Source organism: Bombina bombina, chromosome 2 (assembly GCF_027579735.1).
Source record: "Bombina bombina isolate aBomBom1 chromosome 2, aBomBom1.pri, whole genome shotgun sequence".
NCBI lineage: Eukaryota > Metazoa > Chordata > Amphibia > Anura > Bombinatoridae > Bombina > Bombina bombina.
Window position 1 is genome coordinate 363,447,229 of NC_069500.1, and position 20,949 is coordinate 363,468,177.

A 20,949-nucleotide genomic window follows, 5' to 3' on the forward strand; every position below is an offset into this window, starting at 1 on the left:
AATACCTTCCACTATAGTAACCTGATATCAAGAGAATGCATAGGCTGAAAAGGAGCATGCTGTAAAACTCTGAGAACAAAAATAAGACTCCAAGGAGGAGCATTAGGTTTGGAAGCTGGTCTGATTCTAACCAGGGCTGGAACAAAAAAAATGATCAGGCAAACGTGACAACTTCCTATGTAACAAAACCGAAAGACGATATCTGGCCCTTAATAGAACTAGCCGAAATACACCTTTCAAGTCCTTCTTGTAAAAACTGAATAATAAGTGGAATTTTCACTCTGTGCCAGGAAAAGCCACGTTCAGCACACCAAGATAAAAACATACTGGGTTTTTTTTACGCACCTGTATCAATCACAGAAAAACCTCTCTGAGACAAAATAATTCATTCTATCTCCATGAAGTCTTAAGAGAATCTAGATTTTGGTAAAAGAAAGGACAATGAGCAAGAAGGTCCAGACTCTGAGGAGGACACCATGGAGGAGCAGACGAGAATCTTATGAGATCTGCGTACCAAGTCCTGCGTGGCCATGCAGGGGCTATTGGTATCGCTGACACCCTTTTCTGTTTAAACTGTGCTATCACACATGGAAGGAGCACAATCAGAGGGAACAAACCAGTTAATAAGCCCAAGGTACTGCTAATGTGTCTATCAACTCCGCCTGAGGATCCCTTAATCCGTAACTTGGAAGTTTGAAATTGAGAAGTGACACCATGAGGTCTAGGGTCCAGGGACCCTCACCGAAGTGCGATCTCGTTGAAGACCTCCTGATTGAGAGACCGCTCTCTGGATTGAAGTGTTTGTTGGCTTAGATAATCCGCCTTCCAGTTCTCCTCTCCTAGGACGTGAATAGCTGATATCAGATATGGATGACGTTCCGCTTGGTCTAATATGCGTGTCACTTCCTGCATCGCTAATGACCTGTGAGTTCCCCCTTGATGTCGTGGCCAGACCGAAAAGTAGGGTCGTGAATTGGTAATATTTGTCCAGAAAAGGAAATCTGAGGTACTGATAATGAAGGCTATCATGTACCCCTGAGAAACAATGTCCTGAACTCAAGGGTCCTGAACAGACTGTGGCCAAACCCTGTGAAACTGGTTTAACCTGGCCCCTACCGGAGTTGACTCCAGATCGGGGAGCCTACCCTTTATGCGGTCTTCAGGTCCAGGTACTTCTCGTAATCTCAGGCTTATTTGAGCACTCTTTCCTCCCTTGACTGTTGAAATAATAGAATACGAACCAGTGTAAAACAAGGTTTTACCTTTAATAGCCAACAATATAGTTATCTTGATTTTGAAATCATATCCGCAGCCCATGACTTTAACCAGAAATCCCTTCTGACTAACATGCAAATCTGATATTTTTGGCATTAATAAGTACAATATTGGATTATTGCATCACAAATTAAAGAATTGGCTGTTTTGAGAGCCTGGTCATAATATCTAATCCAGGGAAGATTCAACTATGATCAACTCCGATAAGGAATCACTTACTGCCGGTTGAAAAGGCAGACAGCCTTGTAAGAACACATTCCTAAGGTATTTCCTGTCCTTTGGTGGTTTGCTAAGGTAGAAATAGTTCCGTCCACCTTAGGCACAGTGTTCCACAATTCTAAATGATTTTCAGGAACAGGAAAAAAAATTAAAATCAGGAGAAGGGGAGAATAGAACTCTAGGTTTCTCCCATTCCTTGGAAATCATATCAGCAACCAAAGAAGGAACGGGAAAAGACCTCAAGTGCGTGATTTAGGTTTAAAAACGTCTAATTTCTGTACCGATTTAGCTTCCATTACTACTAAAGTTCTCAAAAAAAATATTTTAGTAAATACCTAAAGGGACACTAAACCCAATTTTTTTTCTTTCATGATTCAGATGGAACATGCAATTTTAAGCAACTTTCTAATTTACTACTATCATCAATTTTTCTTTGTTCTCTTGCTATCTTTATTTAAAAAGCAGGAATGTGATGTATAGGAGCCGGCCAATTTTTGGTTGAGAACCTGGGTTATGCTTGCTTATTGGTGGGTAAATGTAAGCCTCCAATAAGCAAGCACTATCCATGGTGCTGAACCTAAAAATAGCCTGGCTGCTAAGATTTACATTCCTGCTTTTAAAATAAAGATAGTAAGAGAACAAAGAAAGATTGATAATAGGAGTAAATTAAAAAGTTGCTTAAAATTTAATGCTCTATCTGAATCATGAAAGAACAAAAATTGGGTTCAGTGTCCCTTAAGGTGTTCTATTTTAAACCTAAAGGTTAAGTCCTCAGTATCCTTTGCAGAGTCCTTAGAAGATTCAGAAGATGAAAGTTCACCTTCTGTACTACACAAGGATTCCAAGGGCCCACAAAATGAGACTAAAGTACAGATGCTAGACAAGAACTGCATAATTGTGCTGGAGGACAAACCATGAGTAATTTGCAAAGTATATATTTGTTTGTGTCAATAAGAATGTCAGGGGTGTTCCCCTCGGGGGAAATATCAGTCTGATTCAGTCCCTTGATCCATAATAATCCCCTGGACACACTTAATTTCCCACAGATTAATCATGTTTTATCACTATGAATAAAATATGGCAGGGTACTAATAGAAAAAAGGAGCCCAGAGATACACCAGTAGCTCTGTGACCCACTTATGGAAATTTTTCCCAATGAAAAAAAATAAAAAAATAAGGTGAATGGCCTAACCTTTATAACAAATCCTCTTACTCTGCTAAATGCTTCGTTTGGAGGTACCTCCCCACCACCTGTCTGCGACCGGAGCAATCGTGATGCATAGGCCAAGGCATACCAGGCAGGCACGCCGAAACAATCCTGTGGTGGGGAAATTTTTTTAACACTAAAGCTGCCACAGAACCACTAACAAATACCCCCCCCCCCCCTGTACTGCTGAAGCGCCCTTACAAATAACAGAGTCTAATATGAGGCGCTGCAGTATATTCTGTGACCGGAATTACAGTAGAACTGCTGTAGGTGAAATTTAAAAGGCCAGGGGATCCTAGTGAAAAACACCTTCCGTTGCCCAGAATAAAGTGTGCTTTCACACTCTAATGCCATATGTTCACACACAACCTCGCTGGACCAGGCACTAGCCATACTAGAAGGGGTATTTAAACTAAATGACTGTAGCGTGCACAAACTACATCACCCCCATATTAAGGCAACTATCCTGGATGAGGAATGCTGAATAAAAGTATAAGGACTTACCCATTTGTTGCTTCATGATGTTCTAACAGCAAGAGCACAAGTCCTGCAAAAATTAAATGAAACCAGTGTAACTAACACTTCAGGACTGTATGGGGGTATATCAGTAGTCCACAGGGGTTGGCCTGGGAACTTCCCTGCAACACCCATGACCTGATGAGTCCAATAATCTACTAAGAGGTTTAACATGTAAAATACTCTAACCCTTTTTTGAAGGAAACAATCCATTGCGGGTACTGTAAAATAAAAACCTTGCAGAGCATTTCTAATCTCTGCCTACCTCCCAGACTAGGCAAAGAACTACTGGGAGGGAAGGGGAAGTAGGAGGGATAGTTGAATGCTTTGCTTGGGGTGTCTGCCTCCTCCTGGTGGCCAGGTGATGTATTACTATATGCAAGAATAGGATTTTGTGGACTCTTGTGGTACCATTATAAAAGGAAACTGAATTATTTGTCTCTCCTGTAGCACAAGTTGTTTTTTTCCATATTTATCTCTTATCTCCCAGCAAAATGTTTACTATCGCCTCCCCTCCTGCAGTTGAGCGGCTTTGCAAGATGCGCAGTGGGCACAGGTCGCTCTATGGCCCCATCCAACCATGGCTGCCTGGTTTGCAGTGGAGTGGCCTTGCAAGATTCACTGTGCACACAGGTTTTTCCGTCGCCACCTCCCTGGCCTGCTGCAGATCGGTCTTGCAAAAACATAATTTATGCTTACCTGATAAATTCCTTTCTTCTGTAGTGTGATCAGTCCACGGGTCATCATTACTTCTGGGATATTACTCCTCCCCAACAGGAAGTGCAAGAGGATTCACCCAGCAGAGCTGCATATAGCTCCTCCCCTCTACGTCACTCCCAGTCATTCGACCAAGGACCAACGAGAAAGGAAAAGCCAAGGGTGAAGTGGTGACTGGAGTATAAATTAAAAAAATATTTACCTGCCTTAAAAACAGGGCGGGCCGTGGACTGATCACACTACAGAAGAAAGGAATTTATCAGGTAAGCATAAATTATGTTTTCTTCTGTTAAGTGTGATCAGTCCACGGGTCATCATTACTTCTGGGATACCAATACCAAAGCAAAAGTACACGGATGACGGGAGGGATAGGCAGGCTCTTTATACAGAAGGAACCACTGCCTGAAGAACCTTTCTCCCAAAAATAGCCTCCGATGAAGCAAAAGTGTCAAATTTGTAAAATTTGGAAAAAAATATGAAGCGAAGACCAAGTTGCAGCCTTGCAAATCTGTTCAACAGAGGCCTCATTCTTGAAGGCCCAAGTGGAAGCCACAGCTCTAGTAGAATGAGCTGTAATTCTTTCAGGAGGCTGCTGTCCAGCAGTCTCATAAGCTAAACGAATTATGCTACGAAGCCAAAAAGAAAGAGAGGTAGCGGAAGCTTTTTGACCTCTCCTCTGCCCAGAGTAAATGACAAACAGAGAAGACGTTTGTCGAAATTCCTTAGTTGCCTGTAAGTAAAATTTTAGAGCACGGACTACATCCAGGTTGTGCAGTAGACGTTCCTTCTTTGAAGAAGGATTTGGGCATAAAGAAGGAACAACAATCTCTTGATTGATATGCCTGTTAGTAACTACCTTAGGTAAGAACCCAGGTTTAGTACGCAGGACTACCTTATCCGAATGAAAAATCAAATAAGGAGAATCACAATTTAAGGCTGATAATTCAGAGACTCTTCGAGCCGAGGAAATAGCCATTAAAAATAGAACTTTCCAAGATAACAACTTTATATCAATGGAATGAAGGGGTTCAAACGGAACGCCCTGTAAAACATTAAGAACAAGGTTTAAACTCCATGGTGGAGCAACAGTTTTAAACACAGGCTTAATTCTGGCCAAAGCCTGACAAAAAGCCTGGACGTCAGGAACTTCTGACAGACGTTTGTGTAACAGAATGGACAGAGCTGAGATCTGTCCCTTTAATGAACTAGCAGATAAACCCTTTTCTAAACCTTCTTGTAGAAAAGACAATATCCTAGGAATCCTAACTTTACTCCAAGAGTAACCTTTGGATTCACACCAATATAGGTATTTACGCCATATCTTATGGTAAATCTTTCTGGTAACAGGTTTCCTAGCCTGTATTAAGGTATCAATAACTGACTCAGAAAATCCACGTCTTGATAAAATCAAGCGTTCAATTTCCAAGCAGTCAGCTTCAGAGAAGTTAGATTTTGATGTTTGAAGGGACCCTGTATCAGAAGGTCCTGTTTCAGAGGTAGAGACCAAGGTGGACAGGATGACATGTCCACCAGGTCTGCATACCAAGTCCTGCGTGGCCACGCAGGTGCTATTAGAATCACTGATGCTCTCTCTTGTTTGATTCTGGCAATCAATCGAGGAAGCAACGGGAAGGGTGGAAACACGTAAGCCATCCTGAAGTCCCAAGGTGCTGTCAGAGCATCTATCAGGACTGCTCCTGGATCCCTGGATCTGGACCCGTAACGAGGAAGCTTGGCGTTCTGTCGAGACGCCATGAGATCTATCTCTGGTTTGCCCCAACGTCGAAGTATTTGGGCAAAGACCTCCGGATGAAGTTCCCACTCCCCCGGATGAAAAGTCTGACGACTTAAGAAATCCGCCTCCCAGTTCTCCACTCCCGGGATGTGGATTGCTGACAGGTGGCAAGAGTGAGACTCTGCCCAGCAAATTATCTTTGATACTTCCATCATAGCTAGGGAGCTTCTTGTCCCTCCCTGATGGTTGATGTAAGCTACAGTCGTGATGTTGTCCGACTGAAACCTGATGAACCCCCGAGTTGTCAACTGGGGCCAAGCCAGGAGGGCATTGAGAACTGCTCTCAATTCCAGAATGTTTATTGGCAGGAGACTCTCCTCCTGACTCCATTGTCCCTGAGCCTTCAGAGAATTCCAGACGGCACCCCAACCTAGAAGGCTGGCGTCTGTTGTTACAATTGTCCAGTCTGGTCTGCTGAATGGCATCCCCCTGGACAGATGTGGCCGAGAAAGCCACCATAGAAGAGAATTTCTGGTCTCTTGATCCAGATTCAGAGAAGGGGATAAGTCTGAGTAATCCCCATTCCACTGACTTAGCATGCACAGTTGCAGTGGTCTGAGGTGTAAGCGTGCAAAGGGTACTATGTCCATTGCCGCTACCATTAAGCCGATTACCTCCATGCATTGAGCCACTGACGGGTGTTGAATGGAATGAAGGGTGCGGCAAGCACTTTGAAGTCTTGTTAGCCTGTCCTCTGTCAGGTAAATCTTCATTTCTACAGAATCTATAAGAGTCCCCAGGAAGGGAACTCTTGTGAGTGGAACGAGTGAACTTTTCTTTTCGTTCACCTTCCATCCATGTGACCTTAGAAATGCCAGCACTAACTCTGTATGAGACTTGGCAGTTTGAAAGCTTGAAGCTTGTATCAGAATGTCGTCTAGGTATGGAGCTACCGAGATTCCCCGCAGTCTTAGTACCGCCAGAAGAGCACCCAGAACCTTTGTGAAGATTCTTGGAGCTGTAGCCAATCCGAATGGAAGAGCCACAAACTGGTAATGCCTGTCTAGGAAGGCAAACCTTAGGTACCGATAATGATCTTTGTGAATCGGTATGTGAAGGTAAGCATCTTTTAAATCTACAGTGGTCATGTATTGACCCTCTTGGATCATAGGTAAAATTGTCCGAATAGTCTCCATCTTGAACGATGGAACTCTTAGGAATTTGTTTAGGATCTTTAAGTCCAGGATTGGTCTGAAAGTTCCCTCTTTTTTGGGAACCACAAACAGATTTGAGTAAAACCCCTGTCCCTGTTCCGATCGTGGAACTGGATGGATTACTCCCATTAACAAGAGCTCTTGTACGCAGCGTAGAAACGCCTCTTTCTTTGTCTGGATTGTTGACAATCTTGACAGATGAAATCTCTCTCTTGGAGGAGAGTATTTGAAGTCCAGAAGGTATCCCTGAGATATTATCTCTAGCGCCCAGGGATCCTGAACATCTCTTGCCCAAGCCTGGGCGAAGAGAGAAAGTCTGCCCCCCACTAGATCCGATCCCGGATCGGGGGCCCTCAATTCATGTTGTTTTAGGGGCAGCAGCAGGTTTCCTAGTCTGCTTGCCCTTGTTCCAGGACTGGTTAGGTTTCCAGCCTTGTCTGTAGCGAGCAACAGCTCCTTCCTGTTTTGGTGTAGAGGAAGTTGATGCTGCTCCTGCTTTGAAATTACGAAAGGAACGAAAATTAGACTGTCTAGTCTTGGCTTTGGCTTTGTCCTGAGGCAGGGCATGGCCTTTACCTCCTGTAATGTCAGCGATAATCTCTTTCAACCCGGGCCCGAATAAGGTCTGCCCTTTGAAAGGTATATTAAGCAATTTAGACTTAGAAGTAACATCAGCTGACCAGGATTTTAGCCACAGCGCCCTGCGTGCCTGAATGGCGAATCCAGAATTCTTCGCCGTAAGTTTAGTAAGATGTACTACGGCCTCCGAAATGAATGAATTAGCTAGTTTAAGGACTCTAAGCCTGTCCGTAATGTCGTCCAGAGTAGCTGAACCAATGTTCTCTTCCAGAGACTCAATCCAGAATGCCGCTGCAGCCGTGATCGGCGCAATGCATGCAAGGGGTTGCAATATAAAACCTTGTTGAACAAACATTTTCTTAAGGTAACCCTCTAACTTTTTATCCATTGGATCTGAAAAAGCACAGCTATCCTCCACCGGGATAGTGGTACGCTTAGCTAAGGTAGAAACTGCTCCCTCCACCTTAGGGACCGTTTGCCATAAGTCCCTTGTGGTGGCGTCTATTGGAAACATTTTTCTAAATATCGGAGGGGGTGAGAACGGCACACCGGGTCTATCCCACTCCTTAGTAACAATTTCAGTAAGTCTCTTAGGTATAGGAAAAACCTCAGTACTCGTCGGTACCGCAAAATATTTATCCAACCTACACATTTTCTCTGGTATTGCAACTGTGTTACAATCATTCAGAGCCGCTAACACCTCCCCTAGTAATACACGGAGGTTTTCCAGTTTAAATTTAAAATTTGAAATATCTGAATCCAGTCTGTTTGGATCAGAACCGTCACCCACAGAATGAAGTTCTCCGTCCTCATGTTCTGCCACCTGTGACGCAGTGTCTGACATGGCCCTAATATTATCAGCGCACTCTGTTCTCACCCCAGAGTGATCACGCTTACCTCTTAGTTCTGGTAATTTAGCCAAAACCTCAGTCATAACAGTAGCCATATCCTGTAATGTGATTTGTAATGGCCGCCCAGATGTACTCGGCGCTACAATATCACGCACCTCCCTCTGAGCGGGAGATGTAGGTACTGACACGTGAGGCGAGTTAGTCGGCATAACTCTCCCCTCGTTGTTTGGTGAAATTTGTTCAATTTGTACAGATTGACTTTTATTTAAAGTAGCATCAATACAGTTAGTACATAAATTTCTATTGGGCTCCACTTTGGCATTGCAACAAATGACACAGGTATCATCCTCTGAATCAGACATGTTTAACACACTAGCAAATAAACTTGCAACTTGGAAATACAATTCAATTAGAATAATATTAAAACGTACTGTGCCTTTAAGAAGCACAGAAGATCTATGACAGTTGAAAATTAATAAATTGAAACAGTTATAGCCTCAATCCTTGTAAACAACACAACTTTAGCAAAGGTTTAATCCCATTAGCAAAGATAACAAATTCTGAAAGCAGGAAACAAATTACAGAATAAACGTTTTTTATCTCAGTCAAACTATAATTCTCACAGCTCTGCTGAGAGAAATTACCTCCCTCAAAATAAGTTTTGAAGACCCCTGAGCTCTGTAGAGATGAACCGGATCATGCAGGGAATACAATGAGTTGCTGACTGAAATATTTGATGCATAGTAAAAGCGCCAAAAAACGGCCCCTCCCCCTCACACACAGCAGTGAGGGAGAACAGAAACTGTCAGAAAAACAGATTAAGCAACTGCCAAGTGGAAAAATAGTGCCCAAACATTTATTCACACAGTACCTCAGCAAATGAAAACGATTTTACATTCCAGCAAAAACGTTAAACATAATCTCTAGTTATTAAACAGCTTTATGTATTTCTTACAGTGTAATTCTAGTGAAGTACCATTCCCCAGAATACTGAAGTGTAAAGTATACATACATGACATTATATCGGTATGGCAGGATTTTCTCATCAATTCCATTGTCAGAAAATAAAAACTGCTACATACCTCTATGCAGATTCATCTGCCCGCTGTCCCCTGATCTGAAGTTTACCTCACTCCTCAGATGGCCGAGAACAGCAATATGATCTTAACTACTCCGGCTAAAATCATAGCAAAACTCTGGTAGATTCTTCTTCAAACTCTGCCAGAGAGGTAATAACACACTCCGGTGCTATTTTAAAATAACAAACTTTTGATTGAAGATATAAAACTAAGTATAATCACCATAGTCCTCTCACACATCCTATCTAGTCGTTGGGTGCAAGAGAATGACTGGGAGTGACGTAGAGGGGAGGAGCTATATGCAGCTCTGCTGGGTGAATCCTCTTGCACTTCCTGTTGGGGAGGAGTAATATCCCAGAAGTAATGATGACCCGTGGACTGATCACACTTAACAGAAGAAATAACTACCCCACAAGATTTGCTGCCAAAAGGCATCAGGGATGTGCAATTCCTATAGCCAGACGCCCAGGACATGCAGTTTTGTGTGCCGGACATGTGGTTTCTTATTACATTTAGTCCTGCTGCGGGCAAGCAGACAGCAGCAGGGCTAAAGCTTTTTTTTCTTTCTTTTTCATAGCATGCAGCCATTTCAGCGCGTGTCTCATGTCTCAGCTGTTACTATGGGAGGCTCAGCTTGGTCTCTGCTTTAGTGCGGTCTGCTTCCGTGAGCTCCTGTTAGTTGTTTATCTGTGAGCTGGAGGGGGTACATTTTGAAATATTTGTATGATCTTTCTTACATTTTTTTTTTTTTTACACAGCTGAACTTTGTGTGCTGTTTCACTGAGGTTTTCCAGCGTTTTCGATTATCAAAGTGAAACAGCACACAAAGTTCAGCTGTGTAAAAAAATGTAAGTAAGAAAGATCATACACATATTTATGTATTTCAATAATAAAATCAGCATTCTTAACTTGCTGATCATTCAAACTCAGAAATAGTATGTTGCATTCCACTTTGTGCTCTATGAAATCATTTTATAACAACTGCAAGTCGCTTCCTCCTCACAGTACATATATGATCTGATCGTAGTGGTTGCACTGCTTGCCTTTTAACACCCATGGCTAACAAAGGTCGCTGCAATGTATTTCTGTGCAATACACTACAGCTATTTTGGAAGCCATGGGGTTAACATTTGCTTTGTTTAGAATCTGTGGATGAAGGCTGCTCAGCGCGTGCTGTACTGCTGAGCCTTTTCAGTGCGGGAGGTAGTGTCAGAGTTCCTACAAGCCTGCCGAGGCTTGATTTATACAGCCCTCACTTCAAATAAACAGGAACCGTGGAATCGTGAGGCTCTTATTAAATAGATTTATGCTGAGCTTAGATGATATTGTTACCGTGAGTAGGGTGTTTTTTTTTTTGCTGTTATATCAGTGATTTAACCCTTTAAGGACACAGCTTTCAGTTTGCTCAATTGTTTTATGACGGAAAAATTCCGTCATATGTCCTTAAGAGGTTAAAAAGGCTACAAATGTTTTAAATGAGCATATTGAAAATGTGATGTATGTTTATTGACCAGTGTGTTTGACACGTCTTTTTGTATTACTTATACATTTGTCACATTGAAAGCAGTGGTTTTTAGTCCGGTCTTGCTTTGGAACATTTTTAAAATTCAGTTAAATATTTATTTATATATGTTATCATACCCAAAGATACCAGTTGTAATAGTACACAAATTATTAGGAACATTGCACAGCCATAATTTACATTATTACTTTAAATTACCTAAGCAGATAACACCTTTGGTGAGTATTACTGGTGTATATTAATAAAATAAGCCATAAACTAGAGGTTATTATTGTCCAAGACGATAGAAAGCCTTTTCCCTTTATTTGTAAACAAAACAAAACATTCCTGCAGACATTTGCCATACTTTTAATGACAACTAATGCAGCAAATGATGCAGGCACATAGCAACATGGCAATTTTAAGTAATACAATTATAAAGTTTGCTATGTCCCTGCATTCGTTACACACACACATATATCTAAAAAAATATATTTTTTTTATTTAACCTCGCCTCCTAGCCTATCAAGGTTTGCAAAGCTCTTACTCCTGAATTTAAGAAGTTAAAGGAACAGTCTACTCCAGAATTTTATTGTTTAAAAAGATAGATAATCCCTTTATTACCCATTCCCAAGATTTACATAACCAACACAGTTATATCATCTAGTCTAGTGTAACCAAGCATTTCAATGCATATAAATAGCTTCATGAGGTTGTCTCCGTTAAGTTTAGTTAATTTTTTTTTATAAAGTAAGCTACAATTCTCATTTGGAAATCTGTTCTGTTTAATCTCACTATCTACTTGCATTTGTTGATTGCATGAAAGTATTGTTAGGTCAGTCTCCTTATCAATAAAAACCTTATTTAAATACAGTTTTGATTTAAATTATTTAGCGAATCTGGACAAGCAGATTGTCACGAGGGACAAGTAGATTGGGCTCCCGCTTTAGTCCCTTGGACAAAGTATTTTTTTTTTTTTTTAAATTTCCACACCCATGGGTATATATACCTAGTTGGTGTAATCTAAATACACTTCTGTATTTATCCCTCTCCAGTCTTGTGTTATTAAAACTTATCAAGCTGTACTGAGCCAGGGGGACTGAAAAGCCTTAATGGCATTACTTTAGATTTAATTGTAGGTAATTTAATAGCAGCAGACATCATGAAATCCCACAGACTTCTAATAGTGTTTACTAAAAATGATAGGAAATATTAAACAGGGCGGTACACAAGAAGGCTTCACACTGTCAGTGGTTTCCTGCCATAAATGATAAGTTCTTTACTAGGAGGGTGTTTAATCATAAGACTATTCACATTACGCTCTTCTTTTTATAGAAACTCAAAAGGTACTGTTATATAAAGCGCCATTGTAGTGCAAAAAATACATGTGTTAGAGCATGTAATGCTTGCACTATTCAAAATAGAACTATACTGTTCTGCAAGGTAAATTCCTGCTTGTGAGCATCAAGCACAGCCAGTGATTGGCAGGGTTGTGTAACTGCCGCTTGGCTTATCAGCTGTTTCATGATTGTGACCAGAAGTTCCGTGCAGCCCTTGAGAAGGGCTCTCTCTAGTAGTTTATTGTCCCTTATAAAAGGAACATTGTAGTGCAGAAATAAAATGGACATTGTACACTAGATTTGTCTTTGCATAAATGTTTTGTAGTCCATCAGGTGTGCGAGTAAAAATGTGTAGTTGTGCTGATATTCAGACTCCTAACCAAGCCCCAAAGTGTCCGATATATACATGACATTTACAGACTCCTGCTGGATCCTGTTTATGTTATCTGTCTTTTCATATGCAAGGAAGAGGGGGGTTGTCTGCTCTTATTGTTTTCCCAGCCCCTTTCAGTGGATGTCCCAGAATTACCTCATTAATAGTGCTAAACTGGGAGCTTCTAAGTAAGATTTTAAAAGGTTTTATACTGGATGTTTAGATCAGTATCTGTGCACATTCTTCTTTATAGTAGTGTCTATTACATGCAGTTGTAAGAAATGTATACTGTCCCTTTAAACACTAAATAAAAGTAATAATGGGTGCTACCATTTTGGAGCCTAGGTTTCACTGCAGTTATCTGATGGACAGTTGCCGCACAGATGCAAAAATATCAGCACTGGAAAGCCAGATTTCAACATGGCTACACCTATGACTAGAGGGAGGCAGGGTTTAACCTTAATACTAAGTTTATAAAATGTATTTAGTGTTTAAATGTCCCTTTAAGCATGTTGATTTGTGACATTTATAGCACAGAAAGCATTTTTTACTTACGTAAAGTAAAATGATAACATTTTGAAAGCAGTGGTATTTCTTAAACAAGCCTTAAACATACCTCTTCACAGAAGTCACAGCTTTGTTTGTAATAAACTTGTCTTGTATCTACGATTGTGCATTGCTTGTAATAAATGTGTTTTGCAGCTCCGAATCTGTATTAAAACAAAAAAAAAAATTATTGTAAGCAAGACATATAAGATAAAAGATTCAAAACCAATACCACACACACAAGATTTAATTTAGAAGATAAATTTATGTTATATTTTAAGGTCAGTCATTGCAGTTTCTCAAAAGTCAGTCCTATTTCAAATTTGACAGCAACAAACAGTGTATATACAGTATGTGTGAAACGTCAGAAGAATTGTTTCCAGTGAGTGTGGGTCTTTTTTCTACAAATAAAAAAAGTATATATATTAGGGCTGGGCGATATGGGGGGAACGCAATTTAAAATAAAAAAATTAAAAAAAGCAATTGCGATTTAATCGTGATTTTCTTATAAATTACTATAACACCTTAATTTTTTATTAAAAATGTATTTAACACTACAGAATCTTTACACATACACAGCACAGCAAATCACAATAATAAATCTTTTAACATTAAAGGGACATATTCATGTATATCTGCAAATGTGGTATACATGATACATTGCACTGCATGTGAAATGGGATGCTATATTGGAGAAACAAGCCAAAAACTGCACCTTCGGATGAACTTACACAGACACTCAATCAAAAACCACTGTGAAATAAAATACTGCACCCCTGTTGGTCACCATTTCACCCAACCTGACCACTCCATCCAAAACCTCAAAATCAAAATTCTCAGAGGCAACTTCAAAAACACCATGGAAAGAAAAACCTTTGAAATGAAAATGATAATGCACTTCAACCTGTTTAATTCTGGACTAAATGTGGACTCTGGATTCTTAACACATTATCAAGTTTTTTTGTAATGTACTTTCATTTAGTCAATTACATTGTATATTCCACATTCTTTATACATAGGTACACAGGTAAGCCTATGTCCACACTTTTGTCTTTTTTTAACTTTTGTATTCCCCCTGTATATACAATTTCACATCTTTATAGATATTGATTCAATGTTTATATATAACTTTATGTCAGTATATGCTCTATTTAAAGCTATATATTTCCCGTCTGTTCTCCTACAAAGGACACTGTCTGCCTGTTACCTAAGCCCCCCTCATGATTTTTACGACACCTCCTCCTCTCCCTGCACTTTCTGTCTTCTTAGCTATTCTGTGTTTTAAGATATAATCTGTAAATTCCATTGAATTGGTCAGTATTGCTTTAGACTTGATAAAGGAAGGAACTCTTCCGAAAGCTTGTCAACTTATAAATGTATAGTTAGTCAAATAAAAAAGTATCATTGCTCAATGCAATACTCTTGTTATTTTGATCTCGCTATTTTGATTCTCTCTCTCTCTCTATATATATATATATATATATATATATATATATATATATATATATATATATATATATATATATATATATATATATATATATATATATATATATATATATATATATATATATATATATATATATATATATATATATATATATATATATATATATATATATCTAACTATATAATCTCTTTCCTATGACATGGAGAGTCCGCAACATCATTCTGATTACTAGTGGGATATTCAACGCCTGGCCAGCGGGATGAGGCAAAGAGCACCCCAGCAAAGCTGTTAAGTGTAACTGCCTTAACCCCCAGTCATTCTCTTTGCCTATGTCAATGGAGGATGTGTGAAGTTAGTGTCTGAAGATATTTAATCCTTTTATGGGTACTTTTCGCAGCAAGCAAGGATTGAAGGTCTAACTGTGTCCATGTCAATCTCTTGAGTAAGAGTAGTGGTGGCTTTTAACAGTTAAAAGGCAGCGAGGCAGTCTTTGCTTTACTTTTAACACTTTCCTACCCCTTTGTAGAAAGCCAGAGTTGGTTACTCTGTTCTTTCTTTTCCTATGGTCTATGAAAGGGAGTGAAGTGCCTGCCACACCTAAGGATCAGCATCTATTATGCATTTGGATCTAAAGGTAAGTGCCTTTGCCTTCTAGGTATAGAAGCCAGCAGCACTTAAAATGTTAAACCTCTCTTTCAGATACGTTTTTTTCTGAGACATAATAATCCTTATTTTTTAATAGAGAGGATTCATATGAGGACAATATAATTAGCACAAAACATGAAGGGCACTCAGAATGAGACATGATGGCTAAGGGATGTATGGGGTTAACAATAAAGGATACTCTTTATTAGGTTCCCTAGGTCTTATTATTATATCTTAGGCAGGAGCTTGCAGGACAGAAGTCATTGACTATTGAGGCTGATTTTTTTTTAAGCTTATAACGAGTGAGCCGCTTTTTATCTTCGTGCCCCTTTTTTACTCTAGTAAAAAGTATTGCACAGTTATTTGGTCCAGCTCACGTGACACCCGCACTTCCGGTTTAGCAGAGCGGTTGCGAGATTAATAGCTTTCATTACGGAGGGAGCTCCAGTGTCTACTTGTCTCTGGTGATGTACACAGGACAAGGATCGTTTAGGAGGAGAGAATTTCCTCTTACTAGTGGGATAGCTCTCTTGGCGGTAGGAGCCTCAGACAGACAATCTGAGGTTTTTTTCAGTTAAGCCTTTCTTGCTGTTTTTATTAAAATTTCATTTTAGGAGGCACAATTTTGCGCCTGTTGTTTAACTAAAACTTTAAAATTTAAAGACAAAATTACTCCCTTCTGAGCCTACTGTCTCTAAAGATAATGCTGTGCGTGAAATGCCTCAGCTTTCTCCTCAAACGTCCCATGCCTTAATTGTTTCTCATGATGTGCCTTTTGTGTCCTCTCATCCACCTGGGGGCATTTATTTACCTGGGGATTTTGCCGCTCAGACTTCATCTGCAGTAACTGCGGCTTTGTCAACTTTCTCTTCTTCGGGTAAGCGTAACAGAAAATCTAAACACCTGCTTGATAATAAGGTTTCTGACTCTAGGTCGGCATTAGCCAATCTTTCTCAGATATCCGAGGAGAATACTAGCTTCTGAGATCTCAGACTGACACTTTAGCAGAAAAATCTTCAGAATATGAAGAGGGTAATTTTAGATTTAAAGGACCAGTCAACACAGTAGATTTGCATAATCAACAAATGCAAGATAACAAGACAGTGCAAAAGCACTTAATCTGAACTTCAAATGAGTAGTAGATTTTTTTTCTGACAATTTTAAAAGTTATGTCTTTTCCACTCTCCCCTGTACCATGTGACAGCCATCAGCCAATCACAAATGCATACACGTACCATGTGACAGCCATCAGCCATTCACAAATGCATACACACTTATTCTTGCACATGCTCAGTAGGAGCTGGTGACTCAAAAAGTTTAAATATAAAAAAAGACTGTGCAAATTTAGTTAATCGAAGTAAATTGGAAAGTTGTTTAAAATAGCATGCTTTATCTGAATAATGAAAGTTTAATTTTGATTGAGTGTCCCTTTAAGCTAGAACACCTCCGGTTACTACTGAAGAAGGTTCTAGCTACTTTAGACAACTCTAAACCTTCAGTTGCTGTCAACCCCACAAAGTCTTCTAAACTGGATAGAGTTTATGATTCCCCATCTTCTGAGGAGGTTTTTCCTGTCCCTAGGAAGAGGTCTGAAATGATTGCTCAGGAATGGGATAAGCTAGGGATTCCTTTTTCCACTTGCCCTGTTTTTAAGAAGAGGTTTCCTGTTGCTGACTCTATTCGTGACTCATGGCGCACTGTTTCTAAAGTAGAAGGAGCTATTTCTACTCTTGCTAAGAAAACTACTATTCCTATAGAGGATAGTTGCTCTTTTAAAGGACCCAATGGACAAGAAGCTAGAGGCTTATTTAAAAAAAAGATGTACAACCATCAAGGGTTACAGTGGCAGCCTACATCAAGTATTGCTATGGTTGCGGGAGCAGCATCTAATTAGTGCGATTCATTGTCTGATCTTATTACAGTGGAAACTACAGTAGAGGAGATCCAAAATAGGATCAAAGCTCTCAAATTGGTCAATACCTTTATCTGTGATGCCAATATGCAGATAATTTGTCTGGGAGCTAAGTCTAGCTTCACAGTACTAGCCCTCTGGGCTCTATGGTTAAAATCTTGGTCAGCCGAAGTCTCTTCCAAGGCCAAGCTTTTGGCTTTACCTTACAAGGGAAAAACTTTTTGGACCTGGTCTGGCAGAGATCATTTGAGAGATTATAGGTGGAAAGGGATCCTCTAATGGATCAGAGCCTGTGGTCTAGGGAAGAGTCAACTCTTCCATAAACAGATTGTTGACTTGAGAGCTATCTTCAGCGTGGCCTCAACTGTCGTTGGTCCGGTTTATAAGATTCCAATCGGACAACATCACCTCAGTGGCTTACATCAACCACCAGGGAGGGACTCCGAGTTCCTTAGCCATGAAGGAGGTGACTCGCATTCTGCAGTGGACGGGAGCCCACGATTGTCTTCTATCTGCAATCCACATTCCAGGAGTGGACAACTGGGAAGCACATTTTCTGAGCAGACAGACCTTTCATCCCGGGGAGTGGGCTCTCCATCTGGAAGTGTTCTCCAAGATATCCCTCAAGTGGGGGTTCCAGAGTTGGCTCTGATGGCGTCCCGCCAAAACGCCAAGGTTCCAAAGCATGGTTCAAGGTCAAGAGATCCTCAGGACGTTCTGATAGATGCCCTAGCAGTTCCTTGGAGGTTTTCTCCGGCTTATTGGTTTTCTCCATTTGCTCTACTTCCACGAGTCATTGCTTGTATCAAACAGGAGAGAGCATCAGTGATACTAATAGCTCCTGCATGGCCTCGCAGGATCTGGTCCGTGGATCTAGTAAGGATATCATCTCTAACTCCTTGGAGGTTACCTCAGAGGAAAGACCTTCTACTTCAGGGTCCTTTCCACCATCCAAACCTAGATTCTGTCTAAACTTGTTTTATTCTGAAGCGGTCATTGAAACTATGTTTCAAGCTCGAAAAACGGTTACTTGCAAGATTTACCATAAGATATGGCGTAAATATCTTTATTGGTGTGACAGGGGTTCTCCTGGAGCCGGGTGAGGATTCCCCTTTTCTTCAGGATGGCCAGGATAACGGTTTATCGATCAATACCCTAAAGGGTTAGATTTCTGCATTATCTAACCTTTTGCACAAACGTCTGGCAGACCTACCAGATGTTCAAGCCTTTGTACAGGCCCGGGTTAGAATCAGGCCTGTGTTTAAATCTGTTGCTCCCCGTGGAGCCTTAATTTAGTTCTTAAAGTTTTGCAGCAGGCTCAGTTTGAGCCAATGCATTTTGTTGATATAAAATGGTTATCCTGGAAAGTTTTGTTTCTTGTTGCCATTTTTTCCGCTCGCAGAGTGTCTGAGCTTTCAGCTCTGCAGTGTGATTTCCCGTACCTTTTTTTTTCATGCTAAGGCGGTCCTTCATACTAAATTGAGGTTTCTCCCTAAGGTGGTATCGGATCGAAACAATCAGGAAATTGTTTTTCCTTCTTTTTGTCCTAATCCTTCTTCTCAAAAGGAACATCTTTTGCATAACTTGGATGTTGAGCGGGCTCTAAAATTCTACTTGCAAGCTACTAAAGATTTTCAGCAATCGTCTGCACTGTTTTTTGTTTTCTCTTTAAAACGTAAGGGTCAGAAGGCCACTTCTACTTCTCTGTCTCTCTGGTTAAGAAGTAAGATTCGTTTGGCTTATGAGACTGCTGGACAGCAGCCTCCTGAGAGAATTACGGCTCATTCCACTAGGGCCGTCGCCTCTTCTTGGGCTTTCAAAAATTAAGCTTCTGTGGATCAGATTTGCAAGGCGGCAACATAGTCCTCTCTACATACTTTTTCCAAATTCTACAAATTTGATACTTTTGCCTCGTCCGAGGCTTCTTTTGGGGGAAAGGTTCTTCGAACGGTGGTGCCTTCTGTTTAAGTTCTCCTGCCTTTTTTCTTCCTCCTTGTTCATTCCGTGTCCTCTAGCTTGGGTATTGGTTCCCACTAGTAATTGGAATGATGTCGTGGACTCTCCATGTCATAGGAAAGAAAACAAAATGTATGCTTACCTGATAAATTTATTTATTTCCGGACATGGAGAGTTCATGACCCCACCCTCTTTTTTTAATATAAGTCGGCAGTTTTTTTGAGTTAACCTTAGGCACCTTTTCACCCCTGTGTTTTTCTTCCTTTCCATTTCCTTTGACTGAATGACTGGGGGTTATGGGTAAGGCAGTTACACTTAACAGCTTTCCTGGGGTGCTCTTTGCCTCCTTCTGCTGGCCAGGAGTTGAATATCCCACTAGTAATTGGAATGATGTTGTGGACTCTCCATGTCCGGAAAGAAATTTATTAGGCAAGCATAGATTTTGTTATACAGGTTATATAATATATATAAATTAGTCAGCAATTACTGGACTTACAATGAAGTGAATCATTTATTTCAAAAGCAGTGATGTTTCGGGGTATTAAAACATATACTTATTCTGCTAACCTAGAGCTCTTACCTCCTCTTCTCTGTATGTATGCCTTGATGTGTTGTGGATCTAATCTGATAGAGTGGAGCACAGCTTTATACGTTTAAATATGATATGCAAATAGAAAACGGAAAGTGGAAACAATCTAAGTATTGAGCACGACATACTTATCACAGATTTTCCGTGGTAACGCTATGCAACAACATGGTTAGAAATGGAGTTTGTCATCTCTGTGGTTATTGAGTCCCACTGGTAGTATGTATAAGCAGTATGATATCCCCTTAAGAGTGATGCACAATTTATTTATTTATATATATAAGAAAGCACTCTCTGGTCTTTTTAGTGACTATTTAATAGATCAAGCGTGACGTTTCGGGGACACACTCCCCTTCCTCAGGGAGAGTGTGTCCCTGAAACGTCACGCTTGATCGATTAAATATTCACTAAAAAGACCAGAGAGTGCTTTCTTTTTCCTGAGGAAGGGGAGTGTGTCCCCGAAACGTCACGCTTGATCTATTAAATATTCACTAAAAAGACCAGAGAGTGCTTTTATATATATATATATATATATATATATATATATATATATATATATATATATATAAATATATATAAATCACACATTGTAAAGCACTTATCTGCTATTTTTTGAATGAATTGTTGTATACAATGGTCACCATAACATTTGGCACGTTTTTGCACAGTGGGTGGGGTTTAATGTATAAAAAGTTTGTAATTTTTGGTTCACAATTGTTGGTCTGATGAAGGGGTGAATACCCCGAAACGTCACTGCTTTTGGAATAAAAGATTCACTTCATTGTAAGTCCAGTGAGTGCTGACTAATTTATATATATTGGATTTTTACTTCAGCACCCAGGCCATTATTAAAACTGTTTGTGAGAGTGCACCTAGCCTACGTGTTTATATATATCACCTTCAAATTTGAAATTCAATATTCAGACTAGACATTTAAAACACTCCTGAGCTCAAACAAAACTTTTGTAAATTACAAATACAATTCAGAGCAGGCTTGACTTCTGCAAAACAGTCTGCTCTAAGTACTATCCTAAAGGAGTCATTTAATATACTGTCAGTGTACAAAGAATGAAGCAGTGAAACACTGAGCAGCAGCCTTTCCCATATAACCTTGGCAGTTAGGACTAAGAGCAGTTAACCCTGTGGTTGCCCGAAAAGTCTGCAATACATTGCACAGCAATACACGTGCAATTCTCTCTGGTAGCCAGTGTAATGAGCCTGCTGATTGTGCAGAGAAACAGCAGGTAG